Source organism: Platalea leucorodia (genome assembly GCF_965183815.1).
Source record: "Platalea leucorodia genome assembly, chromosome: 3".
In the NCBI taxonomy this organism is placed as follows: Eukaryota; Metazoa; Chordata; class Aves; order Pelecaniformes; family Threskiornithidae; genus Platalea; species Platalea leucorodia.
In genome coordinates, this window is record NC_138825.1 from 4,428,216 (window position 1) to 4,440,759 (window position 12,544).

The window sequence follows — 12,544 nt, forward strand, 5'->3', positions numbered from 1 at the left end:
CACAGATGAAGATACAGGGTACAATGCCATTATTCATTACACCATAATTGGAGAGACTTCTTCATTTCATGTTGGAGAACTTTCTGGAAATATTACAACTCTTCAACCTCTGGACTATGAAAGTCGTTCCCAGTATACATTTATTCTGAAAGCTTTCAATCCTGGCAAGCCAAATCTCCAGGACACAGCAAACATTACAGGTAGCTCTAGTTTACCACAGAAAATTTACCTTCACTTCCCTTAAGGAATATTTCAGCATGTGTAATTATAAGGCAGAAAGACAGCTTTCAGTAGTAATACAGGCTGCTAAATTAAATTATCAGAAATGACGATGTGACCTTTTCACTGTAGCCAGATGAAATTTTTCTTAAAAAATGTTTGGCTTGTCAAAAATGAAGATTTTTCACGCAAACTGACATTATTTACTTCAATGTATTCACAAATTCTTTTATGGCATTTTTTGAGTACCTGTTGGCATTTTGATTGAACAGGATTCCAAAAACATAATTTAGTTCTTTTCCTGCTTGTTTACAGAAAGCTTGCTTCTAGGGTGGTAAAAAAAAGGTTGACGATGATTTTTAGTGTTGTTAAGATAACAGTACTTGATTGCTGTTGGTTTTTTTTTCCTTAAGGAAAAAAAAAATTTCTTTTTTCCCAACACAACATAGAAGATATCTGTGAAGTTGGTATCCTAGTTTTTGGCTGGTCCTACTTTCGATCAATACGACTGGAAGCATTGGTTTATTTAGTACTTCTTGTTCTGTGTTATTGATGTTACTGTACGGCCAGCTTCACCAATTGTGGACTATGACCCTATTGTGCCAGGTCATGTACAAATATAAAACTAAGCAATCCTGCCTCACAACGCTTGCAATCTAAGCCAAAGATTAGAGATACCAGATGAATATGGACACAGAAGGGAGCCCAACGAAGCAATAGGATGATATGATTCATGACAGATAGCAGCGACAGCATGCTAGCCAGAAGTGCAGCCGTTGTGGGAAGCTATTGCTTGAGCAGTAAATAATTTAATCCACAAAGGCAAGCATTTTGAAGTACAGAAAACAAGGTTGCCATCTGGTTTAAATTGAAAGAGCTCCAACTCAGTTCAGAGGAGCTGTGCTGGTTTATATTACTAAAGAAACAGCTTGTAACCATTTAGGTGAAACTCATGTTTACACTCGGACGTGGACCTTCTTTTCTTAGTTACCGTGGAAGATGTTAATGAAGAAGGACCCATATTCGACAAGCCCTCGTATTACCACATCCTCCTAGACAATTCTACAGCTGGCACACTGGTGGTAGATATCAATGCAAGAGATGAAAGCAAGGGTCATGATGAAGGCATTTTCTACAATATTTCAGGTACGTTAGAAAAAAATCTTAGGGGCGTTTATTACTGGGGTACTTGCATACTGCTAAACTAAGCTGCATGAGAGGAGAATAAGAGATAATGGTCATAAATTGAAAGGGCAGGTTCTGACTTGGATGTAAGGGGGGAAAAAAGTCCTCTGTGAGGATAACTAATTACTGGAACAGGTTGCCGAGAGAGGCTGTCCTTGGAGGGTTTCAGCACCTGACAGATCAAATCCCTGAGTCACCTGCTTTGAATTCATTCATGACCCTGCTTTGAGCCAAGAGGTTGGACTGGCGGCCTCACAAGGGCCCTTCCAGCCCAAATGATTCTGTGATGCAGATGCAGACTCAAGAGAGGGCAGGTGTCTTGCTCCAAACCACATAGACGTATTAGGATTTCAACCCATGTCTCTTAAATCCTGGGCATATAATTTAGCCGCTTGTCTCTCCTGGCTCCGTTGAACATCTCCAACGTTTGTTTTTGTCTCTTTAGGTGGAAACTCAGAAGGCCTCTTTAGTCTTTCCAATACCACAGGAGAACTCAGGTTAACAAGAGACTTATCCAAACAGACTGTTCCCCTCTATTACTCCTTGATGGTCACTGCTACGGATTCGGGTCTGCCGCCTCTTTCAACTTCTGTAAAGGTACTAAAATTTTTACTTTAGCGTCTACTTGCGCAGTTTATTCCCCAGATTGTTTTATTCTAAACTGAGTGTAACTACACCAGGAAATGGGTATTAGTGGGGCAAAACTATGCAAATCAGGAATCAGAATGTCAGAGTCCCACTTCTGTTTCAGGAACAGGATACAAGATGACAACAGTTAGAAAGTTATGCTGCTATAGCAATTGCTGGCACACCACCTGTCATTGTTTTGATCATTCCATTTCAGAAAAGAAAGATGGAAGCTCTAAACTGTGAGGGGGGAGGATTAGAGGAGACTTCTGTGCAAGGTCAAAGAGTGGGAGAGTCAGAGGGGATGTAATGGAAGTATGTGATAGAATAAACAGGAGACAGCAAATAAGGCGTTTATTTTCCTATAATACAAGAAAAAATAAATTCTAAGTTGAAGAGCAAAACATTTAACTATGATAAAAGAAGTATTTTTTTTACACAGTGCTTATAGCTGGCTGGTGATCTTTTGCCGCTAAATATCACAGCTTAGCAGAATTCAAAAAAGGACTAGAAATGTATATGGATAAAGACATGTAGAAATTTATATTCAACAGAACCTTAAAATGTAGACTTATGAGCTATCATTCTTCAGAGTGTTGGACAGCAGCTGTCTGGCATCGTTTAGAAATAAATTATCTTTATTTTTGTGAAGCAGTAGGCATTATTTATTTACCGCCTGTTACCATTTTTCATGTATAAAGTCAGTTATAATAATTTTAAAATACTGTACTCTACAAGCTCCTGCTCTTGATCATACATTCTTCAGTGGAAGAATTTGTTGCAAATACAGATCAGTACCTCTGAGAGCTGTTTAGCTAGACAAGTCATTTGAAATGTGCTGTACGCGATGAACTGGAATCCCTCTCTATATTTAGGAAAGCATACAGGTGAACCTAAATTGATGAGGTCGCTGGCATTTTTCACTAACCTTCGCTGCCTTCAAGGCACTAATGTGTCAAACTTGGCATGCAGCAATCATAGGCTTTTTCTTACTGACAAAGTTCTGGACTTCTGTTGCATACATGAATAGAAAAGTCTGCTACACCTGAAAACCTAACCCCTGTACTCATCTCCTTTTCTCTGCAGGTGTCAATAACGCTAGCTCCCATCAACATTTCATTGCCGGTGTTCTCTGAAGCAGTCTATCAGCCTGCCCCTCTGAGTGAGAAGACGCTGCCTGACACGTTTGTTGTACAGATCAGTGTGTTGTATAAGGTCCCTGTGGTATACACTATTGTATCCGGAGATGGGAAGGGTAAGCTCTTTATGTGAAATAACAAGGAAGAGGGTGTGTGAAACAACTAGCGCTGCAGAGCACTTAGCCTTTGGATCGTTTGTTCTCTCTCTCCTTTTGCTTTTATCTGAGTTCTACAGCCATTAATACTGGATGCGTATCAACCACCTGTACAAATGTGATGTGGATCAGGTGTGGGCACCTGACTGAATTTCTGTCAGATTAGCTAGAGCCACACGATACAGAGCTGACTGCACGAGCTGTGCGCTTTTCTATGTCTGCTACAGGAAGATCAGGTGGTACCTGATCAGGCATAAAGTTACAGTGACTGGGGAAAGAATACCTAATTCAGCATAAAGACTGCTGGTAGAAAAACTAACTCAGCAACATTTTCTTAACACACGCATAGAGTAAGTTTACATGGGATCAACTGGATCCGTGCTTTGTCACGTGTCTTTTCTCACTAAACATAGAGCTGATTTTATCATATCATTGAACATAGCCACTTTATATTTCTTTTTTGTAAAATGTTTTGTATGAAGTTGTGGTCTCCTTGAAGTTATTTGCAGAATTCCTCATCTTCAGTAAGAATAGGACTTCATAGGAAATAAAATAATCTCTAACTGAAACAGGGACAAGTAATCTCTGACTGTTTCAGAGGAAGGTGAAGGCCTTCTGACTGGAGAGTGGTGGGGTGAACTTCTCCCCTTTTGGTTCCCATCTGACCTTCTGAATTATTTTTGTTAACTACGGCCCTGGATACATCTGACATTCTCATGAATCCATGTTGAATTTTATTTTGTTCTTTGAAGAATACTGTAACATACAATATACACAATGTGTAATTTGCATTGAAGGGCTCATGTCTTCAGTTTTAACCAAAAAAATCATAAACAGAATAACTTCTGCTTTTTTTAAACAGGGTATTTCATTATTGATTCATCCACTGGTATTGTAAGAACAAGAAAGAATTTGAAACTGGAGGATTTTCCAGTCATTTTCAACGTGCGTGCAACAGATTCGTCTAATCCTAGCATATTTAATGAAGCTCCTGTGAATGTGGAAGTTATTGATGAAAATGATTTCCCTCCAGTTTTCCCATCTTCTCTGCTAGAAGAAACATTGGAAGAGGTAAGAAAATGTCACCCAAACTGAATCACAAAAAATAAACCCTCAAAATAATAATAAAAAAATCTTTTGGTGAGTATACAAGTAAACATCCTGGAACTGGCTTACCATTCTGTTCTGCCACATGATGTTTTAAGGTTTATTTCAAGCTGAAGATTCCCGTACATATAGAGAATGGTCTAGAAGTGTGACATATTGAAGGAAAAGTGAATTGTTTAGTAATAAGGGGCTCCACAAAAGAAAAACAGCCACTCCATCTTGCGTATTTATGCACAGAGAATATTCATGTGCCTTCACAATCTAGTGGATGTGCTGGGCACCTTACAGACTCTCTCAGCCTTTTGTAATGGAACTTCGTACAGAGAAGTAGCAGGCAGAAGTCTCTAATTTAGCAACATTTCTCCTCTTGTACATGTACGATCTGTTGTGATTCTTCCTGACACTAACAAGCCAAATTTCAGTCTGTGGCTGTTATGTTATGATAGCCTGCAAAGGAAGCTACAGCATTTAATTATGCAAAAGCATCTAGCTCAACGTTTCACTCTTCAATTCTCAAACGACACTTCACGCTTTAATCTGCTAGCTGTGTTTTTAAAAAGAAGCACATTGATCGTGTTTCTATTTTATATAGCATGTACCTTGCCTTTGAGATTACCGGGTGATTCATACACGTTCTCTTTAACAGCCGCAGCTGATTTCACATCTAGTCCATTTCTGTCATTGAGCTAAATATAGGTTTAATTATCATACCTATTTTTAATGTTTCCAGTTAGTTTAATGGAGAAGAGTTAGAATCACATTTCCCAACCTTAAAAATTGATTTCCAAGTGAAATATTTAAACAGGAGGGATTGCTGGATGCCCTGTTGGATCAAATAACTTTAGATCAGGTCTCAAATGGCCATGCAAGTGAAACACTGATATTTACTGTCAATCTTAATGCAAATAACATTTTTAAGAGGAAGAAACAGATTGTTTCTTTTGAAAAGAGTAATTATTAGCCAAATAGTGTTTAGAAAGAAACAGGATTTTGAAGTTGAGAACATCCCTTGAGTTTCATAGGAGTAGAGGCTATTAAACATGAATAATTAATTCCTCAACAGCAAGTCAGATGCTTGAGGTTAACATTCGGCCTGTTTGAAATCATGGTGATTTTTCTTCCTGAAGATTGCTGCTGTAGGTAGAGACATGGGGGGAAATACTTCTTTTTTGTAAATTAGAGAAAACAAGAGATTCTCTTACTGCGCTGGACGAGTTGTATAATTGTGATTTTAAAATGTCTACACTATTGTAAATGTATGTGGTATCTGTTACTCTTTCACGTAAAGAAATTGCAGCTAACTGAAGTCTCTGACAGCCTCAATCTGTTCTTCATCCGCAGAATTTACCCGCTACTCAGATCGTCCAGCTGAAAGCTCAGGATAGCGATACAGGTAGAAATGGTTTCCTAACATATGGCATTCTCAGTGGAGGCGGACTAAAATTCAGGATAGATGAAGCGACTGGAATTCTTTATTCCAATGCCTCCTTTGATTATGAAGAGGAACCTACGGAGTATCAGGTTTGCTTTAGATTTCTTAAGTCTTTTCATTATTCAGAACTCTATCTTTCTCTCGGAAAACAGGTGACACTTTTGGTTTTGTTTAGCTTGATATTGCTTGAACACTTTATGCGTTGTTTAGAATATGAGCATCTCAAGATGTGATGCATTATTAAAGCCAGACACTGCCTTTGGAGTATAATGAAATTCAAGCCAGGCTCATTGTTCACCTGTCCTACAAACGCTCAAACACATCAGCGCATGAATAACTAACTGCAAGATGACAGCTCATGCATTCAGTGTTGTCTGTTTGCTTGAATCTGTACTGGACTGAGATCTTGCAGATACGATTCTCAGTTAATCTTCTTTATTGTTGCTGCCACTGCTGGATATTTTTATGACCTTATTTTGCTTCAAGCAAAAATATTGGTGAATTTGTTGGTTCTTTACAGACTTTTTTATTGACCAAATAGTCCTTAAGTTTCAATAATCATTTTGAGGTGGACTCAGAATTTGAGCTTACATTTCTAAGAATACTCCAAAGTTTAAAATTCACCCAGTTTTTTTAATCCTTACGCAAGTACCTATTGATATGATTTCTCATTGCCAATAATTGTGCAACTTACAGGTTGTGATATATGCTGAAGATGACGGAATCCCCGAGAAGAAAAGAGGGTACTGCACAGTTGTCATAAAGATCGTTGATGTTAATGACTGGCCACCTGTCTTTGATCCAGTGACTGAATTCAGTGTAAATGAAAATGCGCCTGTGGGATTAATAGTCGGAAAAATCACAGCAACGGACAGAGACACAGGAGACAACGCCTTTGTTCTCTATAGCCTTACAGGTAACAAGGAAATTCTGTCACTGCACTGGAACAACTGTCACTTTGTCGTCTGTACTGTTGCGAGCATAAATAGCATTATGTTTGTTATCTCCTAACCCGTTTCCGCACGAGCCAAGAAGGTTCACTTTCACCTGGTTTGGTATTTTACTAATTTATGCTCATACAGCTTTCAAACTGATGGAGTAGGAACTTCTTTTGCCGAAACTACAAATTGTTGTGCTTTTAATCATACTCTTAATTCTGTTAAAAATTGACTTTTAAAAAAATCTTTAGCTACTCGACTGCTGTAGCTGCAATCAGCAGGAGTAATTTTGATGAAAAAAATGCCCATAGCTTTCTTGAATGAGGAATAAGGCTCTAGGGCCTGATGCGTCCCTGCCTTGTAGAACCCATTGTGCCTGCGCCAGGTATTAAACGCTGCTAAATTAAGCCTCAGCCTGCGGACTGCCAGCATTTCACAGCTACTAGAAGCAGGTGTAAATGGTATCACCAGCGTGTCAGGGACCTGACTGACTATCAAGGGCTGTTGGAGGGCTGTCGTCTTTACCCTTGTTCTGGACACCTTTACCTCTGCAGCAGAAGTGCCACAACAGACAGTAGGTCACCTGCTCTGCTACCTCAGATCTCTGCCCAGGCTATTAATATAAAGTGCCTTCAATTTCATTTTACATTAATGTGCCAGCTTGTGAACTGCAGTGACTGAGAGCTCTGATTCGTGCTCCCTGTCACATTTAACTGGGGTAGCTAATGGCATTACAGTTGGGAAAAGCGCCCCTTTAGCCACTGCCACTGACAGAGATGGAGATTTAGACCCCTCTGGACCAAAGCCTGCAGGAGTTGAAATAGTTGTTTTTGTTGTGTGGACCATCGAGAGCGACGTATATACGGTTTATATGTTTTTAGAGTCTTTTATTTCCAATACGCGTACAGACTTTGAGGTGGCTTTGGACAAGGGTGGCCAAAACCAGTAAAAGTCACTGCCAGGTCTTTTGGCAGTCAAAGGCATTTCTCTTGAGATCTGTGTGCCACTCAGTCCACTTTCATTAGAGACAGAACAAATTCAGTGACATCTCTTAGAGATCTTGGCAGGAGCACTGTCTTGTTACAGTGCTTCATGACTGTTGCAACCAGCAAACGTGAGACTGAACATACAGAAGGTCAGAGGACTGTAAAAGTGCCTGGGAACACCTCTGATCTCCTCTAAGGGTTGCACAGGCTTGGAGGAACTTGCTTCCAGAGATTCACCCCAGAATTCCAATGTGCTGCCCATCATCATTTGCGTGCCTCAAGCACTATCGCTTTTTGAGTGTGACAGATGTATCTGCAAAACTTGTTAACCCGTTCTCTTGGCTCACATTTCAAACACTCATCCACTCAAAATATTTTCTGTTTTTCTTCTACATTATCTACGTGATATTTAAAAAAATTGTTTTAATGAGCTCAAGACACAAGTAAACATACAATTTAAGAGTGTAGTTAATTATGTGGTGTATTCATTGATAATGCTTCTTTAAATGTATCTCAGGTGGTGGAGGAAATATATTTGAAATAGATGAAATACATGGCAACATTAAGATAAAGAACTCTCCAGACTATGAAACCACGAATAAATACAGCCTTACAGTGAACGCGGTCAACAATAAATCTGCCCCTTTCCATCAGGTAACGGACCATTATTGTAATGAGCAGTGACTCTTCTATTCAGAGTGGATTTTGAACTAGTGGGAGGGAGAGCTATCAAAGACATTTATTGCACGGAATAAATTAGTCACCTAATCATGTTTACGGTCAGACTTTTGCGACCTTTGTCCATGCTGAGTAGTATTAATACTCCATAATTAGTTGAAATACTTCATAATCATGCATGGTAGAATCTGACCCTGAACTGTTTGCAGACTAACCTGCACTGGGGAACTGGAATTCTTGGCTGCTGCTGTTAGTACTGTAAGTGCCGTGATAATTTTTCATGGGAGAAAAAGTAATTTTCAGCAAACTGTTCTAGTTCCGCAGTATTTCTTTTATTTGAAAAGATATTACACACTTATTTAACAGAACCAGAACATGTGTGGTTCCCTTAACTGCATCTAGTGGCAGCAGCAAGACATGTTGGCCTCGTAAACACATCCTGTTCTTACTCATTCAGATGCCTTTCAAGAAGTTGAATCCTACTGCAACATTGAATTCCTGCCTCTCTCGTGTAAAAATCCTGTAGTGATCTCTGATGTCGAGTTCACAAGATTAAACCAAACGCAATACTTTACTACAGCCTTTTCAAAGTCTAATTTATACTTTTTGTTGCATATGCAAATAACAAAAAAAATCGCTAAATAAGACATTCTGAATATTCTAAAACCATTTTGTTTTCTAGGCAACTACTCATGTCACTGTTCTAGTGATTGATGTGAATGATAATGCTCCAGTATTCGCTCAGAATTCCTATTCCGCTTCTATAAACATGATTAATCCTGTAGGTGCTCATGTCATAACTGTGAGCGCTACCGACAAAGATCAGGTAACGACTCCTGTTTGATTTTGACACTGCTTTAAGCTGCAGCCCAAATGTATTTTCCTCCGTTCTCTAGGCATGAAATACCAAACGTAGCAGAAAGTGAAGTCTGATTGCCTAACAGCACTGGGAATTGGAAATTAGGACTTTTGATGGTTCTGCCTTGACACTGATGTACTCCCTGTCTTTGGGCATGTTTCTTCAGCTATATTTGCCTTAATTTTTCCCCTTATTATACGGAGTTGTACCAGTGAAGTACACAAGGACTGAAGCAATGTAGTGTCTGTGAAGTTATTTGAGCTTCTGAAGTAGAAGAATCTGTAAAAGCTAAACATCGTATAGCTAGCTTGAACATGGAAATGTCTGCTTACCCAGCGCCTCTGAAGTGTGGTACCCCAGCTAATTCTCTCTGTCCCTATTTTTTTAAAGTAATTTTGTTTGATATATCTGTATTGCACCCATCAAGTGGTATCCACGCACTGGCAGAGATATCCAGTAGTCAACCAGATCGCCATGACAACATCACTACTAATTATATCATTTAAAAGCTGAAACATCTAGAAGTGACAACAAAATAGGTGTAGCAGGTGCCTTCCTATTTCTTCAGGCATAATTTTGGTTAAAATAGCTGCAGCTGTGGTATATTGCTGTAAATAATCTAATGGCCCCTTTTTTATCATCCTTCTCAAGGATTTTATATAAAAAGTGAAATTGCGTATGAAGAGATCCGCTTTGAGACCCTAATGAAACTCATCCTTCAGATAATGTCTGGTCCTCTGCCACGCAGAGTGGCACTCATCCCCCCGTGCCACCCTTTCAGGATTCTGGGGCAGAGCCCAGCACTGAAATTATTAGACTTTGTCTCTATTCCTCCCTGTTCCTGAAATAATTATGAATCCACAGCTTACTTAGTGACAACAGATGTTCAGGGCAGGGTTTGATCCTGCTGCTGCCGAGCCATGGAAGAACAGAATACAATGCTTTTCAGAAAAACAGTGCGAAACGCAATAGAGCAAACCCTAAGGGTTTGTCAAAACGGCTTGTCTCAGGAAAGTGAAGCGATGTGCGTAGAGTAAAACGTGTCCAGCTCTCCTGGGGCAGGCAGGGACAGGGCTTACCCTCGTAGCAGTGGGGGGGCTGTGCTGCTCCTCACAATGTGAAAAGGATCCAAGGGACTTTGGCTTATTCTCCTTGACATCACACCTTTACGTGACTCTCTCACTACTCCGACTGTCCCCCTCTACATCTGTCTTTAACTTATTTTCTTTAGAGACCCCTTTTCACATTTTTGCTATGGAACTGGCCAACCGCTTGTGAATTTTCTTCCACTTTGTGTTTTTATTGGCACCCATCCTACCGTAGCTAATCCCAAGTTTTCATTCTCTAAGTAAGTTTACCAGAGACGTTTAGACATTGTCACATCTCTTGTTTCGGTGTTTATCCTACCCTTCAAGACGTACTCCCAGTGCATGTAGTTTTCTTCAGTATTGCTATGGGAATTTTTTGGGATCTTGGAACATCAAAATGCATCTGGGGGGGTGGGGTGGGGGGGTGGGAGGCTCTGCCCATTGGCCCTTTCCCCTGCTGCTGCTCTTGTGTTACAGCTTAAGCCCAAAGTAGCTCTGAGCCTGGTTCTCTCCAGTTATTTAAAATGCCTCCGGCATTCTGTGCGTTTAAGCGTGGCAATACTGAAATTCCAGTGAGTCTGTCCCGTGGGACTTGGGGCACTGAAATAAGGAGGTCCTGCAAGCAATAGTTACGTGAAGTTGTGTTCCTTTCACGGCAGGGGCAAAACGGCCTTATTGAGTACTACATCCTCCCTGACCCAGACTCCAGCCCGTTCTTCCTGATAGAAGATACCAGCAAGGGGAAAATAATTACAACTGGAAACCTGTCTCGATCTGGAGAGATCCATTTAACAGTGATGGCTAAGGACAAAGGCTCTCCATCTTTAAATAACACTGCTGTGATAACTCTTAATGTGTTTGACAACCGTCCATTTGTCCCTCGGTTTAACGAGAGCAAAATCAGGTGAGGCTTTCATATCAAGTTCTATAACTGGTACATATTCTCCGGGTAGTGGAAAACATCGTGAAGTTGAAGGTTGAAGCTAGTTTTCATATTCTTCCCTGCTGAAGAAAGGACATCAGGGTTTTTTTAAACAAAATGTCCAGGAAATTCTGCTATGCCGGTGGTTCTGTGAACGTGATGCGAGGCATCGCCTTTTATTTCTTTATCGTGCAGCTTGTATACGCCAGACTCTTTGTCCCTTTCCTCTTGCACGCTAGTAAAACATTCTTCCTTAGCCTTTACTCAAGGATAAACAAATGTCTGGCTAGAAAAGTAGGGCTTGCGCTGCGCTCTGGTTGTCAGGGAGCTCTAGCAAACAACTAGAGGGGAGGGGGGCACGGTTTTCCACACAGAACTCGCTCTTAAAGAGTTAAATTTCAAAGCCTGCCAGTGCAACAACTGCTGGGAAATGTAACGTTATGATTTATCATTTATTTTCTCTATTAGCATTTCCATTTTGGAAAACACAGGAGTGGATTATTTAATTTACGCTTTTACTGTGGTTGAAACTTTAGGAAAATCGATTGATTATACGGTTGTATCTGGCAATGAGAAAGGTGAGTAGTATTTCCCTTATGAGTTAAAATAGCTGAGATAACAGAATAACCTGTCTTTTGTGTGGCAGATGTTGCTGTATGTAAACGAGGAGATGGAGAGCAAGGATTAAAACTCGCGTCATTTTTTTTAAAAACGAAAGTACACAAAGAATTTCTTTCAGAGCTCTTCAGCGTGGACTTTGTTAATCTTCCTTGGCTAAGGAGGTGGCAGTAACTTGCCAGAAAACAGGTTCCTGTAGTCTTAAGTTAGGATAATTTGCAGGCTGAGGGAGCCAAAATAGAAGTTGTTAGCAAGCAGCATCCTGCCTGCCAATCCCTTTTAGTCTATCATTTCCTTGCACTTGCACCTATGTTGGGGCATCTAGCCTCCTTCAGCTTTTGCAGCCGTGATGCGACTCCATTTGCATACAAAAGAAGGAAATAATTAGGAACCGATAGAAAACTTGGAAATCGGTGAAAAAGGAGTTGTGCAACAAGAGGCTGCAATTCTGTTTTCCAAGTCTGTTGCTCCTTTACATGTTTAAGGCCTGTTTGGTCTGGGACAGGACCCCAGCCGTGATGCCTTTGCTGCTGGGCTAGTGAAGTGTTGTATTTCACGTTCTTAAGAGCAGAGGGCCCATGGAAACATCCT